At 41.1% G+C, this 23901-nt stretch overlaps 1 protein-coding gene across 1 annotated transcript in view; it reads right to left on the reverse strand.

Annotated features, from left to right (window-relative positions):
- Positions 1 to 12041, reverse strand: part of LOC126246112 (progestin and adipoQ receptor family member 3-like) — a 199419-nt gene extending 187378 nt beyond the window's left edge. The window contains exon 1 of the mRNA XM_049948370.1: positions 11913 to 12041. The gene's annotated coding sequence lies outside the window, so the exon portion shown is untranslated. The remainder of the gene's footprint in view (positions 1 to 11912) is intronic.
- Positions 12042 to 23901: the final 11860 nt, after the last annotated feature.

A 23901-nucleotide genomic window follows, 5' to 3' on the forward strand; every position in this document is an offset into this window, starting at 1 on the left:
ATTCTCTTCATTCGTCGTTGGTCCCGTTCTTGGAGGATCTTCCTCCGGCCGCAGGATGTCGGAGATTTGATGTTTTATCGGATTCCTAATATTCACGGTACACTCGTGAAACGGTCGTGCGGGAAAATCCCCAGTTCATCGCTACTTCGGAGACGCTGTGTCCCGCCGCTCGTGCGCCGACTATTACACTACGTTCCAACTCAGTTACGTCTTGATAAACTGCCATCGTTGCAGCAGTAACCTATCTAACAACTGCACCGATGACTTGTTGTCTTATATAAGTGTTGCCGACCGTAGCGCCGTATTCTGACTGTTTACATATCTCTGTATTTGAATAAGCATGCCTATACCAGTTTCTTTGGCGCTTCAGTGTAAATACTGACAGTGACTCTGGGGATATTAATCATTTCACAATACAGTCGATAATAGACAGTAAATACAAGTCAAGAGAAATTATACTGAAGGAATTGAACACATAAAAGTGCAGTTCCCTGGAGCCTATTACTAATACTTGAAACATTACACAACTATTTATTTCTTTATAAGTGAGCAGTTTAGATTAGATTTGATCGTGACTGTTGTGAATATCAATTGAAAATGTACAGTTACTTTAATCAGTCACTATTTAAAAAAGCTTCGTAGTGACCATCTAATATCACGTAATAACTTAAATTCCTATTCTTTCTTCGCTGTTTTTACTTTTCCAGTACTTCATCTTTTCTCTGTGTTGTCTTTTCCTTTCTTTTGTCCAAGCTGTTTCAGATTTATTCCTTCTGCCTTCAAAGATTTCTAAATTTAGCATTTTTTTCTTTAAAAAGGTTTCGTTCTGTAATTTCCGATTCTTTGATGTTATTTCTTTCTAGGCATTTTCTTATTTCTGTAATCTAGGCTATTGTTTTTACAGAAATACGGGGTATTTGTTTTTGTAGCATGTCATTCATCCAGTCAAAAGAAAGCGTTGCCATTACTTGTGATGTTTCCTGTTTACTTCGTTAGTTCTCATTTTCCAATGATTTGAAGTTTCGATTGCACTTTCACTTTTTTTTCGCGAGGTCTTCTATCATCAGTTGGGTTTATGACAATTTAGAAGGCATAAATTTATTGTATTTTCGACTTTTGGTAACCTATGGCGCTGTCTTTTAATAGTAATTTTCGGAAAGGCGTAGTCGAAAATATAATAAACATCACTGGTTGGAGCAATTTCTTGTAAAAATTCATGTATGTCACTCTTTTATACCGGCTGTGGACAGGACTTTTTACTAAAGCCAGTAATATTGTTGGCGCACAATGTTATCGACTACTAAAAGCATCATTTGCTGCTATACTTATTCAAAGTTCTGCAATATGTTGTATTACAGGTGTAATACTGTAATAAAATAATAGTGCTTTCTAGAAAGTTACGGCAACCCACATAAATTTTTTTCCTAATATTTTTTTTTCTTATTTTACGGAAATTTTCAATTTTTCTGTGATTTAAGTAAATTTCATCCACTTTGAATAAAACAAATTTCAAAAAAGGAAAAGAGAGGAAATTATATGCAGTGTCTGCCAGACATTTAGCGTCAAATTTATACAGACTGTGAGGAAAACCGAACAAGTGTACACAGGCAAGTTTTGCGAAAGGCTCCATCCTAATTAGAAGAAATCTATCGGCGGAAATAGAAACTTTCCGGAAACTGGGTCGTTCAAGGAATGGAAAGCTGAGCAAGGTTCTCGAGAAAGAACTGTTCGCTCAGTATAATTCATCCCTGTCACAAATAACGCATCAAGCAAAAGTGCCAAGTGAATCTGAACCACAGTTCAGTACTTTCAATGGTTTATGTTGTGATGCATGCTTTGGGATTGGCGGTCATCATTGCGAGCTGTAGTCATGAGCTGAAGGTGTCGTTATATGATGTAATTTGTTTATGTCAATATTCATTTCCGACCTGTAGTTCCTTATCTCATATTAATCAGTTTACGATGCTCTGTCTTCTGTGTACTTTTGTCTTCCAAGTGCGTGGGATACTCCTATATCTTCACCTAGAATTGTACTGGGTTCGAAACCGGTTGTGAAACGAATACCAGTCGAGATGGTTGTAACCGTGTGGTGTTTTATTCCATTGCAAACATAAATCAATTCTTACTAAGCTAGAACGTACTCTGACCCGTGGAGCTAAATAAATCAAAAGATGATAATCAAATATTGCCTGGTGCAAGGTACATACATAGCCAATGTTCTGTCATGTAATTATTTCGTGCTCTGATATTTTGTCCGAGATTATTGTCATGAATGTGGTACTGTTGCTTATTGCTAACGATTTACAATATCTTTTCAAGTTCTGGTACAATCCTCTTGTAGAAGTATCCTTTTTCGGTTGAGCGGGCTACATGCTATAAATTAATTTAGATAATCGTTTTATATTGTGTAGGTCAGATCCCTAGGTATTCCATTTAATTAATATAGTGAAGTAACTGATAAACAGTAACTGCTGAAAGTTTCCTTCTCTTTTATGTCATGAATCTTAAAGAACTTCAGAAATTATCTTCCATCCTCAGCCGAAATCCATTTTCTTTTACTTATAAAGTGACTTTTTTGGCGCAGTCACTTTCTGCTAATATTTATTAGCACGATATGTTTCGACAGCGTCGTGCCATAATCAAGTGCTACACAGTTACGTGTACACTGATTTTTATTTTAACTTCTTTTGGAGTGTGATCAGGGCTATTTGCTGGGTTCTCCAGTGAGGTTACGTATCGAAATTTATCCCTGTACAGAAAGGCTGATTTATTTCATTGTGTACCTTGAGTGATCTGTACGTTTAAATTATCTCATTAACGTATTTGCTTACATTTTAGATGAATATGTATTACATCGCTCACATAACACAAGAATAATCACAAGACCATCACTAACACTTCGAAAATCAGTTATCAATAAAAATATTACATTTTTGTGTAGTATATTTAAGATGTAGCACATATAGTATGATAATTAATTTTTCCTGGTTGTCTTTTTTCAGTTAACTAAGCCTCTTTATATAAATAAAACAAGCATTCCAAATTGGAGAATTGTTTTGGAAAATTACATTATTAATCTCTAGCTTATCAGTCAGGAATCTGTTCCATGTATTGTGCCAAGAATGAAACTTTCAGTTCTTCATATAAATCTATTTGGTGTCACTTGCCCATCTGATGCAAAATATGAACAGTCCCCAGAGGGCTTTGCGTATACTACACACTATTTTGTAAATGCCTAGCTCTACGTGTATTTTTATGTTGTGTCTCAGTGTGCTGCAGTTTATTATGTGTTGTGAAACTGGTGTTAATGTTGGGTGTCTGAAGACATTTGCTATTTTGTAGAAGAGTCTGTTTGTGAGTGGTATCTAGGCAGTGGGTCTCTCATCTATTTTCTGCGTAGCATTTGGTTTATTATTGTTTCTATCATGTGCGGGGTTGTCAATAACTGTGTCTTCATAGCCGTTTGTTGTAGCTATTTATTTGATCGCGCTGAGTTTGTCGTGCTTCGCATATTTATCGAGTGACACATAACTGACTCTGTTAACTGTAGTGCTGTGTGTACAGCATGTTTGTGTGTTCTAGGATGGCAAGATGGACAGTGTATGGTTGTGTCTTTCTGTGGATTTTCAAGGTGTGTCTACTGCTTTCTTTAGAGATCTTAAGATCTAGGGAATTTACGCTACCGTTTTATCCATATTCAACGGTAAATTTTATACTACTGTCCTGCGTGTTACGTTAATCAAGTATGTTGCTAATATCGTTTGTGTCACCATCTACCAAGAACAATGTATTACCGAAATAACCGTTTGTAGTAAACAACTTCATCCATAGAGGATAGTTTCACTGCAGAAGACAAAGTAAACACCGAGGTAAATTTATCTTTCTGTACAGACATATATTTTAGTAGATAATCTCACTAGTACAACCAGCAAATAGACCTCACGACACTCCAAAATAATCTATAGTTAAGAATTAATGTATATGTATCTCCAACTGTATGTAACTGATAACGATAGCATGCTGCCGAAATGCAACAAGTATTGGTAAAAAGTGACTGAAGAATAAAAGTTTATTTATAAATTTTGTAATATATTTGCTGAATCTAGCAAATTCCATACAACGTGAATAAATGGAAATTTTATTTTGTGGTTCAACCATCTATTTCAGATTCCACCAATATAATATGACTCGCTTTGTGAGTAAATAATAATGCTCAAAATTGAAGTAACTGCTAATTTATTGGCAAAAAGAAGAAGTCACTTCTATGAAGACAGATGTATCGATGGTCTTAGAATTTTACTTCTTTGTTATGGCTGGGAACGTTGCGGACACAACTTACTCGTTTTTAACGCGGACAACAATTTTTTAAGGTGTATAAGAACGCAAACACTAATAATGGTTGTGCCTTTTATAACAATTGCATTTCTGCCTGGTGAGAAATTTTTGAAACTAGCCACGTGCATAAACCAGCGGTTCGAGAAAGAGAAAGAAACACATTTAGAGAACGTATTGCACAATATGGCGGAAGACTAATTACAGCGCTAGAAATTCTCTGCAGAAAATGAGAGTTTCTGCATTTATTTTGCGTCATCATTGTCTTGAGTCACGTGTTACAATACCGAAGGATACTTCCGGGATGAGAGAACCTCCCGTCCTCGCTGGTGCAGCCCTGAGGAGCGGTCATCGGTGCTGGCCTTGGACAAGGATGACGCCAAGGTCGCCAGCTGACTGAGACACGCGTCTGGCCGTATCACAACGGCACTTGTTTGCTTCGAGGCGTCTGATAGCCATGCGCATGCCATTCTGATTAGATATCTTTGTTGTTATCAAGCCAGATTGCAACGTTGACGTCGTGTATGTTTTTTAAGGATAAAAAGAAAGAGAATCGCTGATATTGTGTAAATTAACAACCACTACCACTGCAGTCTTTTGTTTATTCGTCAGAAACGCATTTATAATTTTAGACTCGTTGATGGCTTATTGCCAGTGAAAGTAACTCATTAGTTCCACTCAGTCGAAATACTGTTTACAATTTACTAATATGCTACATGTCGCAAATCACGAATCTCTGTCTTCTGAATTTCTGTATACCTCTACAAATATATACCAGACTGGGAAGTGGGAAAACATGCTGAAGACGTGTGGAAGAATATGGTCAGCGTCGGATAGATTTGGAGAACGTTGACGTATGTCCATGACTATGTGCAAGGAAATCGTCGTACATTATGGAAACAGCAGTAAACATTTACCTACAAAAAATGACAAAATATAAAGCATACGTATAGTATGCAATTGAAACGTACCATGCAGACTCTATCAGGGATGGGAAAATGGAGTTGCATGTTGACAGTTGTGAAACTCGCGGCTACGTCTTTTCTCCTTTTTTAAAAATTTTATTACTATTCTCAGGACTTTTAGTGCACAAGATGCAAGGATCCATCACTAACTGACAGGTAAGATGTCTTAAGAAACTACTAGTTCGTCTCATCTTTGTTTCATAGTGTCATTAGCTCTGGTTTCCTTTCGCAACCTCTAAAATGTTGACATTTCAGCTGATTTGTGGGAACTACATCTCACTGCACCGATCTTAATCGTCTATCTCGAACACCATTGGCCTTTCGATGTGGATATCTCAATGAAATCAGGGAATGTCATGTACTGACCCCTCTGAGACAGAACTGGGCCTGGTTGTGTTAGCATTAGTGGGATTCCTAGACCTTAGATTCTTACCCATTTTCAAAATCTTTACTAATATTTTGTTCATTTAACACCACTGTGAGGAAAGATTTCTTTGCTCATTTCAGATAATGTATATATTCATACTGAGAATGGGCGGTGATAAACATTCGTTGAGAGCAAAAAAAAAAATAAATAAATAAATAAAAAAAGTTCAAATGGTTCTGAGCACTATGGGACCTAACATCTGAGGTCGTCAGTCCCCCAGGACTTAGAACTACTTAAACCTAAATAACCTAAGGACATCACACACATCCAGGATTCGAACCTGCAACCATAGCGGTCGCGCGGTTCCAGACTGAAGAGCCTAGAACCGCTCGGCCACTGAGGCCGGCCGTTGAGAGAATTATAATCAGAATCTTCGCCGTATGCATTGTTAGGCTGTGGATACTTATCAGACAGTAATATTCCTCTACGAACTTGATAATGAGAAGGAACGTCGTCGAGAAACAATGGGGAAACATGAAGCAGCTGAAAGTTCTTGAGGGTGTCACCCGTTTTAACATATCACACATTACTCTCCGTGACGAGCCTAAAACTGTTTTGGGTGTGGAGTTGTGAGGCGCTGCATTCAACTAAACTGATATTGTTGCTTTTTAAGTTTTATTACAGTATGTTCACTATTTCTCGGATGGGCACTTCAGACCGTGGGTGTCAGAAGTAATAAATAAATAAATGTTTAAGAAACATAAGTAAAAACGTAAGAACGTGAACAACACGTTTCCCGGAAGTAACGTAGTCTATGCGATGTACACGACCCTTCCACACTTTGTAAGAGAAGTTCGAGAAAGACAGATTAACATCCCGTCGACGTCGAGGTCATTACAGGTAGAACACTAGTTTCTGGTTAATTACTCGAAAATAATCAAAGGACTACTGCCCACCGTGACTCTGAAGTCACGTCAAATTTTATCGTTATATTTCGCATTAGGATCGTTATTTCTTTCTTGACCAGTGTGACTTGAGTGTTACAATATGGCTGCTTTATACACAAACAATGTAACTGCCCACTGTGACCTCAGAGTCACAGAACTATTTTTAAAAAATAATTTTTTTCAAAAACAAAAATTCACCTGATATGTGTTAAATACATTATTTTCTAACATTCTGTGCATATAAATATTTTTTTCTACAGGAAATAATAATTTGGGCAATAGAGGGTTAAGGCGTGAGCCTAAAATTATATGTAGTATCTGAAGAAATCCTATATTAGGATAGTTGGAGAGGGATTTGAACCCTTAGCGTGCCACATACGATATCGGTGCATAACCAAACTCTGTTTCCCGGGTCCGCAACTCGTGGTCGTGCGGTAGCGTTCTCGCTTCCCGCGCCCGGGTTCCCGGGTTCGATTCCCGGCGGGGTCAGGGATTTTCTCTGCCTCGTGATGACTGGGTGTTGTGTGATGTCCTTAGGTTAGTTAGGTTTAAGTAGTTCTAAGTTCTAGGGGACTGATGACCATAGATGTTAAGTCCCATAGTGCTCAGAACCATTTGAACCATTTTTTTCTATTTCCCGGACTGTCGTGACTTTCTTCTGAGAGCTCAGTGTCAACAAATAAATAACTGTAAACCGTTGTTAGCAACTGGAGATTGTTATTTAACACAGTTCTTACGCAGGTATGCATATGAGCCTCCCACGTTTGTCAATTCATGTGCGTCACTGAACAACTGAAAACAATGGCCAGAGGGAGGAAAAGTAAGCGAAGGTATTTTCCACTTGGAAAACACCAGACACGCTGTCTTAAGCAGAAAAATAGCTGGCTCTGCTAACTCGTTTACGTAGCGACCTCGTGTTTTTCTCCGGACTGGTCAGAGCAGCCTCGACAGCATCCGCAGCTACGCGCAACTAGCAAACTGCATATTCATATCGGTCGACGGGAGAAGTACGTTGCTTCTTGCGTTGGCAACCAGCGTCCTCCGGAACAGCAGACCTTCACGTTCAAAGACAGAGCGGAAAATAGGTTGGTAACATACGAGAGGTATCGCGAAAGGTTCAACGGTAATGGCTAGGCCCGTAATTACACTGTAAAAGACACATAACAAAACTTTTATGAACTCTAGGACCGAGCACCAGCTTTTATCAAAGAACTGAATATGAATAAAGATGACTACGACATGACTCACGCATTATTTATTTCTGTCCACTAACTACTTTAATAGCCGTTTTAGAGGTTACGCATCAGTTGCACATGCTGCACGCTGGCGCCTTTCTGGTGACTGTTCACAGCGAACAGTGTTTAGTTCTGTGGCGGCAGGCAATTGAGATGGAAACTGCTACGTGAAGCAGTCGTTGGGAAGAGAGTGAGAAGGGAGTGAGGCGGGGTTATAGCCTATCCCCGATGTTAATCCATCTGTATATTGAGGAAGCAGTAAAGGAAACAGAAGAAAAATTTGGAGCAGGAATTAAAATCCGTGGAGAAGAAATAAAAGCTTTGAGGTTTGCTGATGGCACTGTAATTCTGTCAGAGACAGCAAAGGACGTGGGAGAGCAGCTGAACGGATTGGAGTGTGTGTTGAAAGGAGGATATAAGATGAACATCAACAAAAGCAAAACGAGGATAAAGGAATGTAGTCGAATGAAGTCAGGTGATGCTGAAGGGATTAGATTAGGAAATGAAACACTTAAAGTAGTAGATGAGTTTTGCTATTTGGGGAGCAAAATAACTGATGATGGTCGAAGTAGAGAGGATATAATGGCAATGGCAAGGAAAGCGTTTCTGAAGAAGAGACATTTGTTAAATCGAGTATAGATTCAAGTGTCGGGAAGTCGTTTCTGAAAGTACTTGTATGGAGTGTAGTTATGTATGGAAGTGAAACATGGACGATGAATAGTTTGGACAAGAAGAGAATAGAAGCTTTCGAAATGTGGTGCTACAGAAGAATGCTGAAGATTAGATTGGTAGATCACATAACTAATGAGGAGGTATTGAATAGAATTGGGGCGAAGAGGAGTTTGTGGCACAACTTGACCAGAAGAATGGATCGGTTGGTAGGACATGTTCTGAGGCATCAAGTGATCACCAATTTAGTATTGGAGGGCAGCGTGAAGGGTAAAAATCGTAGAGGGAGACCAAGAGATGAATACACTAAGCAGATTCAAAAGGATGTAGGTTGCAGTAGGTACTGGGAGATGAAGAAGCAAGAAGCTTGCATAGGATAGAGTAGCATGGAGAGCTGCATCAGACCAGTCTCAGGACTGAAGACCACAACAACAACAACAACGTGGATAATGACATCAATACCGTTCACACTGCCACGAGAAGCAACCCCGAGTACACAGTCTCACGCTAAAAACAAGAATATGTAACTTCTTCATGCTCCATCTGAAGAGGAGCCTGTAAAGGGTGGGAAACAATTCAGTGGAAACAAAAAAAACCTTCCGTACTTGACTGGTTTCAGTAATCTGTATTTACATTCTATTCTGTCATAGAAGTTGGAGTTTGGTTCTGGAAATTATACATGTTCGGTCACGTACCTCTTACAACGAAATTAAAGGCCTAGTCATCATCATTGAATCTTTATTATACTTAACCTGCATCTCACATCCCACTAAGTTACTTCCCTCTTGAAGAACTGCGTTTTCTACAATATTCAATACACACACGCTTAATTATATCACAGATTTCACGTAAGACCGCACTGCAGGAAAGACCATTTTCAATGGAATATATGTGTTAACAACACCCACTCTTACTAAAAATTGATAAAAATTTCGTTGCAAACAGAAACCAACTTCATTCAGAAATTTTCCATTATTATTAATGTACAATACGATCTGTACCCTGTGGGTTCACCACAGAGCATTTGAGGTGCCTATTTTAAATAGCATATTCCCAAAACACAATCATTCAGGGCAGAGTCTAAAGCTTTCACCGTGATTTTTTACAACGGCAACGCGAAGGAAAGAAGTGAAACTTGCAATAATGAAAACGCAAAACTATCTTGGGCTAGATATGAAATATGTTATAGCAGAAGCAACCCCATGATGAAGAAGCGAAGTTATTCAAAACGCGTAGTGCAGTAATAAAAGAACTTCTGAGGTTGAGAAAGGTTGTTATTTGTAGGTCCTGTCAAAGTGCCGCAGTGGACACTGGACTCACAGTTAGGTGGACTGGTGTTCAGATCCCCGCCACCCATCCAGATTTACGTTTTCCTCGGTCTCCGTATACCATATTGCTTAAGGCAAATAGCGAGGTAGTCCCTGTGAAAATGACAAAGCCGAATTCCTCCCGCATCCAAGTTTGGGCGCCGTCTTTAACTACTGAATCGTCGATGTAACCTGAACCAAAAACTTATCTCCATCCTTTCTCTGAGATTCAGAATTTGAATTAGTCGGCCTGATAAGCTTTTTCCATGACTTCCCTCAATCTCTTTACTTCTTCATCTGCACGAGTGCCTGCAACCTGCAGTTCACACTTAACTGTTTGCCAGAGGGTTAGTCGAACCACTTTCAAGGTATTTCTCTACCGTTCCACTCTTGAACAGCGCGCCGAGAAAAACGAAAATATTTCCGTGCGATCTCTGATTTCTCATATTTTATTACGATGATCATATCTCCCTATGTAGGTGGGAGTCAACAGCATATTACGGAGGAAGATGTTAGCAATTTAAATTTCGTGAAAGGATCTCGCAATAACGAAAAACACCTTTGTTTTAATGACTGCAATCTCAGCTCCCTTATCACATCTGTACACGCTCTCCCCTTGTTCCGCGACAGCACCAAAAGAGCTGCCCTTCTTTGAACTTTTTTTATGTTTTCCGTCAATTCTATCGGCTACGGATCTCACAGCGCAACAGTACTCCGGGAGAGCAGGAACAAGCTTAGTGTGCAGTCTCTTCAGTAGATTTATCGCATCTTCTAAGTGTTCTACCAGTAAAACGCAGTTTCTGGTTCGCCTTCCGATGCAACGTTTTCTGTGTTTTCGTTAAGGTTTAAGTTGTTCGTAATCTCAATTGCTAGATATTTAGTTGAATCGACAACCTTTAAATTTGTGTGATTTATCGTGTAACCGAAATTTAATGTGGAGGTTCTCATACTTTTTATTATTCAGGTCAGTTGTCAATTTTTGTACCACGCAGATATCTTTTGTAAATCATTTTGTAATTCGTATTGATTTTCTGACAACTTTCGTAACTGGAAACGACAGCATCATCTGCAAATTACCTGATAGGACTGTTCACATTGTCTCGTAAATAATTAAGAACAGCAGAGGGCCTATAACACCTCTTTGGGGAACAGCAGCTATCTTTACCGTTTCGCTCTATGATTTACCGTCAGTTACTACCGTGACTTTTCTGACAGGAAATCACAAGTCCAGTGGCACTACTGCGATGATTTTCGACAGGTACGTAGCTTGAGTAGAAAACGCTTAAGAGGAGCGGTGTTAAAAGCCTTCTAGATGTCTAGAGATATGGAATCAGCTTGAAATCCCATGTCGATGTACTCATTACTTCGTGTGAATAAACAGCCAATTCCTTCACAAGAACAAAATTTTCGGAATCCACGCTGGTTGCATGTCAACAAAAAATGGCTCTGAGCACTATGGGACTTAACATCTGTCATCAGTCCTCTAGAACTTAGAACTACTAAAAACCTAACTAACCCAAGGACATCACACACATCCACGCCCGAGGAAGGATTCGAACCTGCGACCGTAGCGGTCGCGCGGTTCCAGACTGAAGCGCCTAGAACCGCTCGGCCACACCGCGTATGTCAACGTATCCTTTCCTTCGACGTACTTTCATTAAGTTCGGCCATGGTATACATTCCAAAATCCTGCTGTAAATTGACGTCAGTGGTATCGGTCTGTAGTTCAGTGGATTACTTCTAATTTCTTTCATGTGTATTCGTGTGACCTGTGCAATTCAGCTGTACGCCGAGATGGCGTACACTTATACGGATACTTAGCCGTATCCAGTTGAGTTAGCCCAATGCCTGTAGTAACGATGATGTTGACGGGAGACTGAATTCCAATCCAGCTTCATTTAATCTGTACTGAACTGAATCACGGTTAGGAACAGCGTCGTAAAAGATTCAGAACACACGTTTAGAGGATCATGAGCCTGTTGGTAGCGGATGAGTGAATTGTTTCCGCGTCTGTTACTTAAACAATGATTTTCAACAACTGAAGAAGCACTGTAGCCTGATAAAGAGCACGGAATGGGGGTGACACTCACGTGGGCTGTGATGGCAGTAGGTTGCGGTGTGGAGCGAGTGCCGTGTCCCTCAGGTGCGTGCGGACGCGCGAGCTGACACGAGCCCAGCTCCCAGGACGTAACCCAACCTCCCACGTGGCTACCGCCAACAACACTGCGGCTGGGTTCAGCCTCTGCCTGCTCGCTGGAGGCGGCCACGGCTGGCGCCCTCGACGCCAGCGCCGCGATGCGGCGGCCGCACGCACTCGCGGAGGGACCAGACGCTGCGTTGCATCCTTCCAAACGACTTCTTTATCGCAATTCGGCGAACGCTCTCGGATTTTAAATTTCCTCTGTTCTTAACCCATCAAACAGATCCGCGCATTCGGGAAGTGTTCGCTCCCTTCATGTTTTGTGTCTCGTTCTGCCGAGCAGCGACGAAGGATTTAGTTTAAAGCAGGGTGCGATTTGTGCTTTTCCCGAGGGTGGGGGGGGTGGGGGGGGGATGTCTTAGGGGGTTAGTACGATTATATATGTTACTAGCTTGGACTGTGGCCTTACGCATGGTTAAACAGCTATTTATAAATAGATGTTAATGCCGAAACTCACTATTGACGCGTATGCACTATCAGAAGAGCCATCCCTTGTTATATCTTTAAAAGTACATTATAAGTAAAGCTTATTTACAAAATCATCTACATAGGGTACAGATATACGAGGAGAATTAATAAAGTAGAGGCACATTTGTGAAAAGTTGTACTTATTCTGATGGTAGAAAGCTGAAACATATTAATAGTATTAATAGTAAGACTTATCAAAAACTTTCAGTGTTCGGCTCCACAAATTTAAATTATATGTAAAGTTTTACTCCAGTGCGTGGGAAATAAACATCCCAGGTAGGGATGCATAAACTAAAAGCAGAGGAGGGGATAGTCTGATGCAGAGGGGGGGGGGGGAATCCCCCCCATCCCCCCCTGCAAATCGCACACTGGTTTGAAGAAAGCAAATCATAGCTTGTCCATAGGCTATGACTGTGGCACAGCGAATCAACTGGAAAATGATGCTTCTTTATGCATTCTTGGTTTTATCAATGGAAAATCAATAACAATATATCAAAATCCGTTACTACGTCAAAAATGCTCAAACATAACTTCGGTGAGGTTCATAATGTTTTTATTCTTTCATTTCATACTTCGTCGCACTTCTTTTTTTTCTGTAATGTTAACATTCTGACTGCCCAAAATTACTTAAAAATTAGAAATTTTGTTTAGAGTAACGTATTGTTTGAACTTTTTATTCGACCTGGTTTGTATCATTAAGATGCTTAGGGACTGGTTCAAATGGCTCTGAGTACTATGGGACTTAACAGCTGAGGTCATCAGTCCCCTGCACTTAGAACTACTTAAACCTAACTAACCTAAGAACATCACACACATCCATGCCCGAGGCAGGATTCGAACCTGCGACCTAGCAGCAGCGCGGTTCCGAACTGAAGCGGCTAGAACCGCTCGGCCACAGCGGCCGGCGCTTAGGGAATTGGAAAGAAGTGTGATTCTAGGCTAATTTAGAAGGCTAGGTTAGATATTTGGACGAAACACTTGGTAATTGTGCATACTTTCGTTTTCGTATGTAAGTTAGTTAATTAGTTGTGCCGGACCGAGACTCGAACTCAGGACCTTTGTCTTACGCGGGCAGGTGCTCTACCATCTGAGCTACCCAAGCACGACTCACGCCCCGTCCTCACTGCTTTACTTCCGCCAGTACCTTGTCTGCTACCTTCCAAACTTCACAGAAGCTCTCCTGCGAACTTTGCAGAACTAGCACTCCTGAAAGAAAGGAATTGTGGAGACATGGCTTAACCACAGCCTGGGGGATGTTTCAGAATGACATTTTCACTCTGCAGCGGAGTGTGCGCTGTTATGAAACTTCCTAGCAGATTAAAACTGTGTGCCGGACCGAGACTCGAACTCGGGAACTTTGCCTTTCGCGGGCAGGTGCTCCAACATTTGAGCTACCCAAGCAGGACTCACGCCCCGTCCTCGTAGCTTTACGTCCGCCAGCACCTTGTCTCCAACCTTCCAAACTTTACTGAAGCTGTCCTGCGAATGTGCAATAGATCATCTGAACGATTCTTTTATTGAAATGGTGCGAAACGAGTCAGTTCACAGGGCATGCATACACGATTAGTGTCAAAATCAATGAAAACGCTACCATTTCATTCTTACTCATAAAATTACACTTATAATGTTGGTAAAACAGAATGCGAGAAACTGAGAAAGGAATGGATCGCGTAAGAAATGATTTAAAAAACGAATGATAAAAGGCAAGACTGCCGATACAAATACTGGATACCAATGATACCATAAAAACAAAACAGTAGCCGATGACATTGTAATTCTGTCAGAGACAGCAAAGGACTTGGAAGAGCAGTTGAATGGAATGGACAGTGTCTTGAAAGGAGGGTATAAGATGAACATCAACAAAAGCAAAACGAGCATAATTGAATGTAGTCCAGTTAAGTCGGGTGATGCTGAGGGAATTAGATGAAGAAATGAGACACTTAAAGTAGTAAAGGAGTTTTGCTATTTGGGGAGCAAAATAACTGATAATGGTCGAAGTAGAGAGGATATACGTAAAATGTATACTGGCAATGGCAAGGAAATCGTTTCTGAAGAAGAAAAATTTGTTAACATCGAATATAGATTTAAATGTCAGGAAGTCGTTTCTGAAAGTATTTGTATGGAGTGCAGCCATGTATGGAAGTGAAACGTGGACGATAAATAGTTTAGACAAGAAGAGCTTTCGAAATGTGGTGCTACAGAAGAATGCTGAACATTAGATGGGCAGATCACATAACTAATGGGGAGGTATTGAATAGAACTGGGGAGAAGAGGAGCTTGTGGCACAACTTGACTAGAAGAAAGGATCGGTTGGTAGGATATGTTCTGAGACATCGAGGGATCACCAATTTACTATTCGAGGGCAGCGTGGAGGGTAAAAATCGTAGAGGGAGACCAAGAGATGAATACACTAAGCAGATTCAGATGGATGTAGGCTTCAGTAGGTACTGGGAGATGAAGAAGCTTGCACAGGATAGAGTAGCATGGAGAGCTGCGTCAAGCCAGTCTCAGGACTGAAGAACACAACAACAACAGCATAAACAGAACAATACCTTGAAAATGACAGCAAACTAATTGTATGGAGATTGGTCAGAACCAAAAGATGGCTCTGAGCACTATGGGACTTGACAGCTATGGTCATCAGTCCCCTAGAACTTAGAACTACTTAAACCTAACTAACCTAAGGACAACACACAACACCCAGTCATCACGAGGCAGAGAAAATCCCTGACCCCGCAGAACCAAAAGGAAATGTGATAATGGAACTGGAAACATAGGGAAGGTAGAAGAATTAAGCTGCGTTCCCACGGGGCGTGAACACGGATGTCTGCCATTCTCCCACACTCGCTGTGATGTCGTGGCCAGTTCATATGGATTGAAGTGCCAACGAAGGCGTGATTCAGCTGATCGCGCGATACCGGCCATGGACGACCTCCTCATTGGGAGTTGTTCTGTGGTGAGTTCGGTTTCTGCTGCTGCTTTGGCACAGAGGATGAATCGGTTGAAGGAATCGCAAGAAAGATGGAAGAAATGACGATGGTGGGTAAGGAAGTTGATACTTTAAAGAAAATCGGCGGCACACAGTTTGGTTGACATCGAACTAAGACATAATTACCCTGAAGACTTCAAAAACGTATTATGAATGTCTCAAGCTCAGTTTGACTATCTTTTGGAACAATCTTCACCACTGATTTCGAAGTCAGATACCAATATGAAAAGCACTCCGTCTTCAGACCCTAAGTGGCCTACCGGGCCCATCCGAAGGCCGTGTTATCCTCAGATGAGGATGTGGATAGGAGGGGCGTGGGGTCAGCACACCGCTCTCGCGGTCGTTACGATGGTATTCTTGACCGAAGCCGCTAGTAATCGGTCGAGTAGCTCCTCAATTGGCATCACGAGGCTGAGTACACCCCGAAAAATGGCAACAGTGCATGGCGGCCTGGATGGTCACCCATCCAAGTGCCGGTCAAGCCCGACAGCGCTTAACTTCGGTGATCTTAGGGAACCGGTGGGATACGAATATGAGACAAGCAGTAAACGCTAAAAATTAAAATTCAAGGAACTCTATGCTGTTTAGCCACTGGAGACTCTTTTAAAAGTTTGAAATATTTATTCCACGTTCAAAAAAATACAATTAGTAAATTCATACAGGAAAGCTGCGAAGTGGTCCACAACGTACTTATGGAATTCATACCGGTACTTGCAGTAATATTTACCACACAGCTCTTTCATTTGGATTTATTTCTATTATTTTGTTTGCATTTTCAACATAATGCATTCTATGACTAAGTATTTAAATAATAGAAAGACATAATAGTATAAAAATGGTCGAGCAGCATAATAATATGGATCGCTGAAAATGTTGCTAGTTATCAAATGGAAAATAATCTTCAGATTAATAAAAATAAGATCGACCTATACACTTGTAAATAAATGTTCATCTGAAAAATCATAACTCATACGAGGGTTGGAACTTTCATAGTGGCAACTATTTATTTACAGCTCGCACAAAATACATACGTGTTTTAAAGTTTTACTGACCTTCAGAGTAGTCACCAGCATTGTGTATGACCCTTTGCCAGCGATGTGGATGTCGTGGGACACTCTTAGCAGTGCCAGTTGTGTTGACAGTTCTAGCGGCGCGGTCTATTGCCCGACGAATTTGTAGCAGTTCTGAAGCGAATGCCGTGAAGCGTTTCCTTCATTTTAAAAATCGAGTTGAGCTCACGAGGGCTTAAGTCAGGGGAGTGCAGTAGGTGGTGTAGCACTTAGCAGCCCCATCAGTCAAACAAATCAGCAACAGCTTGCACTGTACGTGCTTCAGCATTGTCGTGCAAAATGATGGTCAGGTTCTGCAGAACGTGTCATCACTTCTGTCTCTATGCTGTTCAGTTTTGGAACACAACCTACGACCAGCTTAGAGGCAAAAGTGATGACACTTTCTGCAGGACCTGACCATCATTCTGCAAGACAATGCTAAAGCACGTACAGTGGAAGCTGTTGCTGATTTGTTTGACTGATGGGGCTGCTAAGTGCTATACCACCTACTGCACTCCCCTGACTTAAGCCCTCGTGAGTTCAACTCGATTTTTAAACTGAAGGAAACACTCCACGGCATTCGCTTCAGAACTGCTACAAATTCGTTGGGCAATAGACCACGCTGCTAAGATTATCCACATCGCTGGCAACGGGTTATACACAATGCTGGTGACTACTTTGAATGTCAGTAAAACTTTTGAAACACGTATCTATTTTGTACGAGCCGTAAATAAATAGTTGTTACTATTAAAGTTCCAACCCTCGTATTTGATTCTTTCTCGCTTGGTAGTTAAAAATGTTGTATTTGTGGGGATTCACAACCTAAAGGTGTTTAATATATGCAAACATGGTCCGTAGTAGGCTGTAATGTGATTTTTATTTAATCGTGTGATTAAATAAAAAACACATTACAGCTTGCTACGGACCATGTTTACGTTTATTAATCAATCCGTAGTGTTGACTAGCAGGAGGGAGATGGGGGTAGTCACACTGCATTTGTTATTTGCGACGTAATTGACTCTTGAAGCCTCATAACGATTGGAGGTCCAATACTGCTTAGCACTGCTACAACATACTGTACGTACCGTAATAGCCAAATAGTCTTGTTGGTTAATTACAGCTGCACGATTTGAAATGGATATTAATTTGTCAATCGCACATGGAAAAAGGTCGATTGGGGATCTGTAAAACATTTTTGCTGATTTTTGATGATGAAGGCTGTGGTGGAGTTGAAGGCATTTTTGTTTTAGTTCTGCGTTTGGTGTCTCAGTTTCCTCTGAGATCTGTGATGTGCTTGACGTGGTCTTGTTAGGATCGCCAACAGCACGTAAATCTACAGATGTGGACTCGTGACTTCTCCAGTTGTGGTTATTCATTTGGGTTTATTGGTGACACCTCAAAACACTAATTTTGTTTCAGGCGCCGGCAACATCAGACGAATGGAAAAATATAGAGGATGGGTTTAGAGAGCGATGGAACTTTCCAGGCTGTGCAGGAGCTTTGGACGGAAAAACACATTGTTATTCGTGTTCCTCCTACTACTTCGCCCGATTATTACAATTACTTTCCCACTATTGTATTACTAGCTTTAGCTGATTCCGATAATTATTTTCTGTATGTTGATGCAGGAGCTGAAGGAACTACTTCTGTTGAAAGTATATTTCAAAACAGTTCATTGTACAACGCTTTTGAGACAAATTCTCTTGCAGTGCCAACTGATTTTGTTGTTCTAGGGAATGGTGCGTTTCCGATAAAAACGTGTTTGATGCAACCATACACTCTGCGTAAAGTGGCTGGGCAAGAAAGAAACTACAAGTATCGAATTTAAAGGGCTCGAAGAGTTGTAAAAAATACTTTCGGCATGCTTTTGAGCAATTTCAGAGTATTTGAAAGAGCAATATTGTCAAAAATACAGTCGGCGGACAAAGTAGTATGAGCCTTATGCTCGCTGCACAATAGGCTGGGGAAAACAAATCCCGCCTACCTCTCTCGAGGTTTAGTTGACTTCCAGGATGAAAATCATCGCATTTTCCCTGGATTTTGGCGTCAAGAACCAATTACTGGTCTACAGAACCCTCCGCAAACTGCCAACAGACATCCACGTTGATATGCTCAACAAATTCGGGATAGATACTGTGATTACTTTAATAATAAAGGTGCTGTGCCCTGCCAAAGTGTACTGCTCACTGACGTTGCAAGCAGAGAGCTGTAGAGCACATAAGTCTCGACATTGTGCTCGGTGAATTTGTAGGAGGTCAACTTCAATTTGCATGTGCTTCAAAGTAAATGCATTGCTACATATATTTTATCATATGAATGAAATGTTTATAGTTCTAACATTCTGCGTGGTGTCTGTTTGTTCTATATCGTGTCTCCCTACCACTTTCGCGCAACGACGCTCTGAGCGTGTTTTTTAGGGAATTGACTAGTTTGAACCTGGGACCTGTTGCTGGTAAGGAGACGCCAGACCACACATGACATGTAGAGTTCAGAAGAGTTCAGTGAGACTAGCGATGATATGACCAAATACTTCATGATTTCAGCGTCAGCTCCACGCACTCCCTGTAAAAGAATCTTAATACTAACTAAATTTAGTGGAAGGGGTTCAAGGCTTTTCTATTTTTAGTTAGCTGGTAAAATAACGTCGAAAAAGCAGTTAAGTTTACCATTGGAAATTTTATTCTACTCACAAAACATTGTTTATAAATTGCACTATTGATAAAAGGAAATGTTTTAATATAGGATGGTAAAAACCAACTGCGTTCAACAAAAATGTGAACGATATTCCCTGAGTGGGTTTCCAAGTTCTACAATGGATCGAAGGGTGACCTATGCCATATCACATCTATAGTCTAGGTTTAAATTAAGTTTTACAAGAGAGAAAACTATCAAAATGGTCTACAGTGACCCTCAATTATCTTTAATTACTTATCTAACTTGTCGTAAATTACAGTGGCTGATTTGGCTTCTCAATAACTATATAACAGAAAAATCATTGCGTTTCAGATTTTTACATCAAGTGGCAAATGTGAACACCATGAGCTTTAATTGACGATCGACACTAGTATTACGCAAAAAGGGGATGTAACAGATGAGACTTCTGCAGTTCTGAGTGAAGCTTTATGAGCTGTTATGCGGCATCGCGTGCGTTCATTACCTTGTCGGTGTTCGTCAGGGGGCGGCGGACAGCACAGCTCTGCTCACCTCGCCGTCTCGGAAGCAACTCTCTCCTAACTTCTCCTTACTACAATTTACCGAAGTTGGTTTAAAAAAACTATCTGGCTGTGTTTTCATCTTGACCAATCAGGGTCTCAATGTTAACCTTAAGCTCTGCCTACAAAAATTCTGTCTATCCAATGACAAACGTTATACTTTTCGTGGTGGGGCAATGTTTTTAAAGTTTGCAACGTAACAGAGACGCGAAAAAGTCTCACGCTAAAACTTGCAGCTGGTGTGGTCCTTTTAGTATTATCGTAAGATCTATACTGTTCTTCTGGAGGGCTGTATCTTTTAACATGGGCTGGGGGGTGGTCCTGACGTAACAGAGACGCGAAAAAGTCTCACGCTAAAACTTGCGGCTGGGGTAGCCCTTTTTGTGTTATCGTAAGATCTATACTGTTCTTCTGGAGGGCTCTAGCTTTTAACATGGGCTGGGGGTTGGTCATAGCGGTTAGCTGGCGACGTGGGTGTCCGTCCCTTATTGTAGGGCCTTCCAGCTTAACACGGTTCTGCTCTCGGCTTCTGTTCTCGTTTCTCCCCTCGGAACTGCGTCTGTCTCACGGTGGGAAGGTATGACATGCTTTTAGGCATTCTTGTGTTAGTCTCTGGTATTCCATTTGCTCACTCGTTATTCGTATTACTTTGGTTAATTTAATGTCACGATTTATTCGGAGCTATGTGACATACTACTGGATTTGCTTATCATGTCAGGGTTTTCATGGAAGGTGTTGGATTTGCGGTTCTAAGCGCGTCAGTTTGGAACCGCGTAACCGCTACGGTCGCAGGTTCGAATCCTGCCTCGGGCATGGATGTGTGTGATGTCCTTAGGTTAGTTAGGTTTAAGTCGTTCTAAGTTCTAGGGGACTGATGACCTCAGCAGTTAAGTCCCATAGTGCTCAGAGCCATTTGAACCATTTTGTTGGATTTGCCTGACACCTTACATAGTGCAAATATTGTCGTGTTAAAAGCAGGTGGTACAGTTTCTCTAATGTACCGGTAGCTACTATTTTGTGTAATCATTACGAAAATTTTTGTAATAATGTAAATCTAAGAAACAATTTTAAGATAAAAAAACGAAAATATAAACTTCTATTTCGTTTACGAGGTTTGATAGTATAGGTCGTTGTTGAACAAAGGGGCGAATGAAAGAATTCATCTCCTCAAACCAGACGATTTTTGGTTTATAAACATCGTCAGCGATAGTACCAGACCGTTCGCTTTCGGCTTTTTTTTTTCAATTCTCGACAATACGAACTCCTCATGTTTTTAAATTTTTTACTTCTTTCGGTCCGATCTTGGACTGTGGAGCGCATCACTAACTCTTTCGGCAGCTCCGATTATGATATCTCGTTCCCTGTACTTTTTGTTGCTTAACATCATACAAGACTTGCTCATCAGCGTATAGTTCCAGAACTCGTAAAGTTTCACTGTCTTGCAACTAGATCACATGACTTTTAAGGGCACTAGTTGTCATCTTGTTGTTCATAGCACAAGATATTGTAATATGATGGAACCATAGAAGAGGCACACTCGCGACTGAAAATCAAACACGTTTGATACGAAGAGTGAGCCTTTACGCGTGCGTTTGACCTCAGGGTCAAATTGATGGCCCTTCGTTGACACGGGTGGTGTACACGACAATAGGCATCACGCTAACGTTTCACGTACCATGGGTACCCGGCTTAACACAGTGATGTCAGAAATTTGACAAAGAGTGAAACGAAGAAACTAAGATGGTCTTCAGTACAGACATGGGAAGTTAACTTCAAATCGACGAACAAGAAATAAGGTTGTTGTGTGGAAGAACTAGAAGACTCTCAAAATTAATGGTGATGAGTGTAGTGAATTAGAAGAGGAGGAGGATGTAAGAGGGATGGAAATGCCTGAAATATCACAAAGCAGAAACTGAGAAAGTCGTAGCTCATTTCAGAGAAAGAAAGACAATTAGAAGTGATAAAATACCGTACGAAGTACTGAAATTTCTAAGAGAAGGTGTAATAAAGAGGCTTACAGCGCTCATAAACGGAATAAGCAGTGTAGGAAAATCGTCAGATGATTTTCGTATGTCAATCACAGCTCCTTACCAAGGAAGGGAAATAGAAAGAAGGGCAAGGGTTACAGAACAAATATTTTTATATCTCGTACTGCAAAAAGAATTGCTAGTATAGTATCAGGGAGCATGGAAAACGAGATAATGAATAACTTATCAGAAGATCAAATTTTATTCAGCAAAACTAGCGGAACTGTAAGCTTCAGAGGTTGTGTGAACTTGTTAATGGGAAGAATGATGGAAGTCAATAGGGAGATGTAAGTACGTGACATAGACTGAGAAGATCGAGTGAAATGGAGGAGAATTTTTCAAATAATGAAGGAAAGGGGCTACGTGATCAAAAGTATCCAGACAGCTATTAGTGGAGATTAATATGCAGTGCGTCCACCCTTCTCCTTTATGACAGCTTGAAGTCCATTGGGGACACGTTCAGTAAGGTGTCTGACTACCTGTGGAGGAATGAAAGCCCATTCTTCGTTCACAGCGGACAGCAGTTAAGTCAGTGATGTTGGGTGCTGGGTTGTGAAGCGAAATCGACGTTTTAACTCATCCCAAAGGTGTTCCATTGGGTTCAGGTCGGGACTTTGGGATTGCTAATCCATTTCAGGAATGTTATTGTCCACAGATCATTGCCTCACAGATGTTCTTTAAGGCCAGGTACATTGTCAAGCCCATACAAACAATTATCATTTACGAACTGTTTATCCAAGCTGTACACACCACTGTAAAATTTGTTCACACTCATCACACGTTTTCTTAATCGCAATAATGGGACCATACCCTAACCACAAAAATCACCCCTGTACCGTAACACAACTTCCCCCATACTTCACTGTTGTCACAACGCTTAACCGCAGGTAACGTTCTCCACGAATCCGCCAAAACCAATCCGTTCCATCGGATTGTCACATGGTGTAGCGTGACTCAGTGATTCATCACTCCAAATCACTTTTTTCTAGTCATCTGTAGTCCAGTGGCGTAGCTGTTTATACCACCTCAAGCGTCGTTTAACATTGCACCCCATTTTGTTTAACTCCCTACCCATAGACAATGGCGCAGCTGGACTGCTGGCAGCACTTTGGAACTCACGAGCCATTCCTTCTGCCGCTTTCACGCATTTCTTTTAGAAAATTTTGTTACTGAATTTGTGTTTCCCGTATTCTACATAGCTTCTGGATACATTGTAAGGTAAATCTGTTCGTCAACTCGAAGGCTGATTTTAACACCACAGCGCTGTACTAGGCAAGATTCTACCGGGGGTGGTATGCCACTGCATCCCTCCAGCGTCTGATCTGTCATACCCAGCCAGTTGTAGGGAACGTACAGTAAAATGTGGGCACCGAATCATGATGCAACTCAGAATTTTTCACATTAACAAACATAGCCACATGTGATAGAAAAGATAAGCAACAGATAAAAATCCTATTACTGATGGGGTATCGAACCCGAGACATTTGGGTCCGTAATCTATCATTTAACCAACTGTGGGTAAACTAGTAGCGCAATACTATTATTTCATTTAACACTGTTCTATACTTCCGATACCCACTCACATATTCCTTATGACACTAAGAAATTATCGTTCTCTCTGTATTAGTATTGATGTCACAGGTATCGAAATAAAAGCGTCGATCATAGGTACAGAGTGAAGTGACAAATGAAAATTTCTACCATGGCTGGAATTCGAACCCGGGTCTCCTGCTAAATAGGCAGATGCGCTAACTACACTCATGCTCATAAATTAAGGGTAATTGCACACAACGTGGCACTACACAAAACTGGCGCTAATAGCATAGACACATAGGGAACACACACGACACAGATCTGTAAGTCCACGGTATTGGTGATAAGTTGAGAAATACGTCCCGAAACACATGTGCTACAAAACGCCACTGTTTCCTGCGCATGTACCACGACATCAATATGGGAAATGATCACCATGCACACGCACATGGGCCACAGAAAGGGTTGGCATACTCTGGATCAGGTGGTCGAGCAGCTGCTGGGGTATAGCCTCACATTCTTGCACCAGTGCCTGTCGGAGCTCCTGAAGTATCCGAGGGGTTGCAGACGTGCAGCGATACCTCGACCGAGAGCATGCCAG

Source organism: Schistocerca nitens, chromosome 1 (genome assembly GCF_023898315.1).
Source record: "Schistocerca nitens isolate TAMUIC-IGC-003100 chromosome 1, iqSchNite1.1, whole genome shotgun sequence".
Classification (NCBI taxonomy): Eukaryota; Metazoa; Arthropoda; class Insecta; order Orthoptera; family Acrididae; genus Schistocerca; species Schistocerca nitens.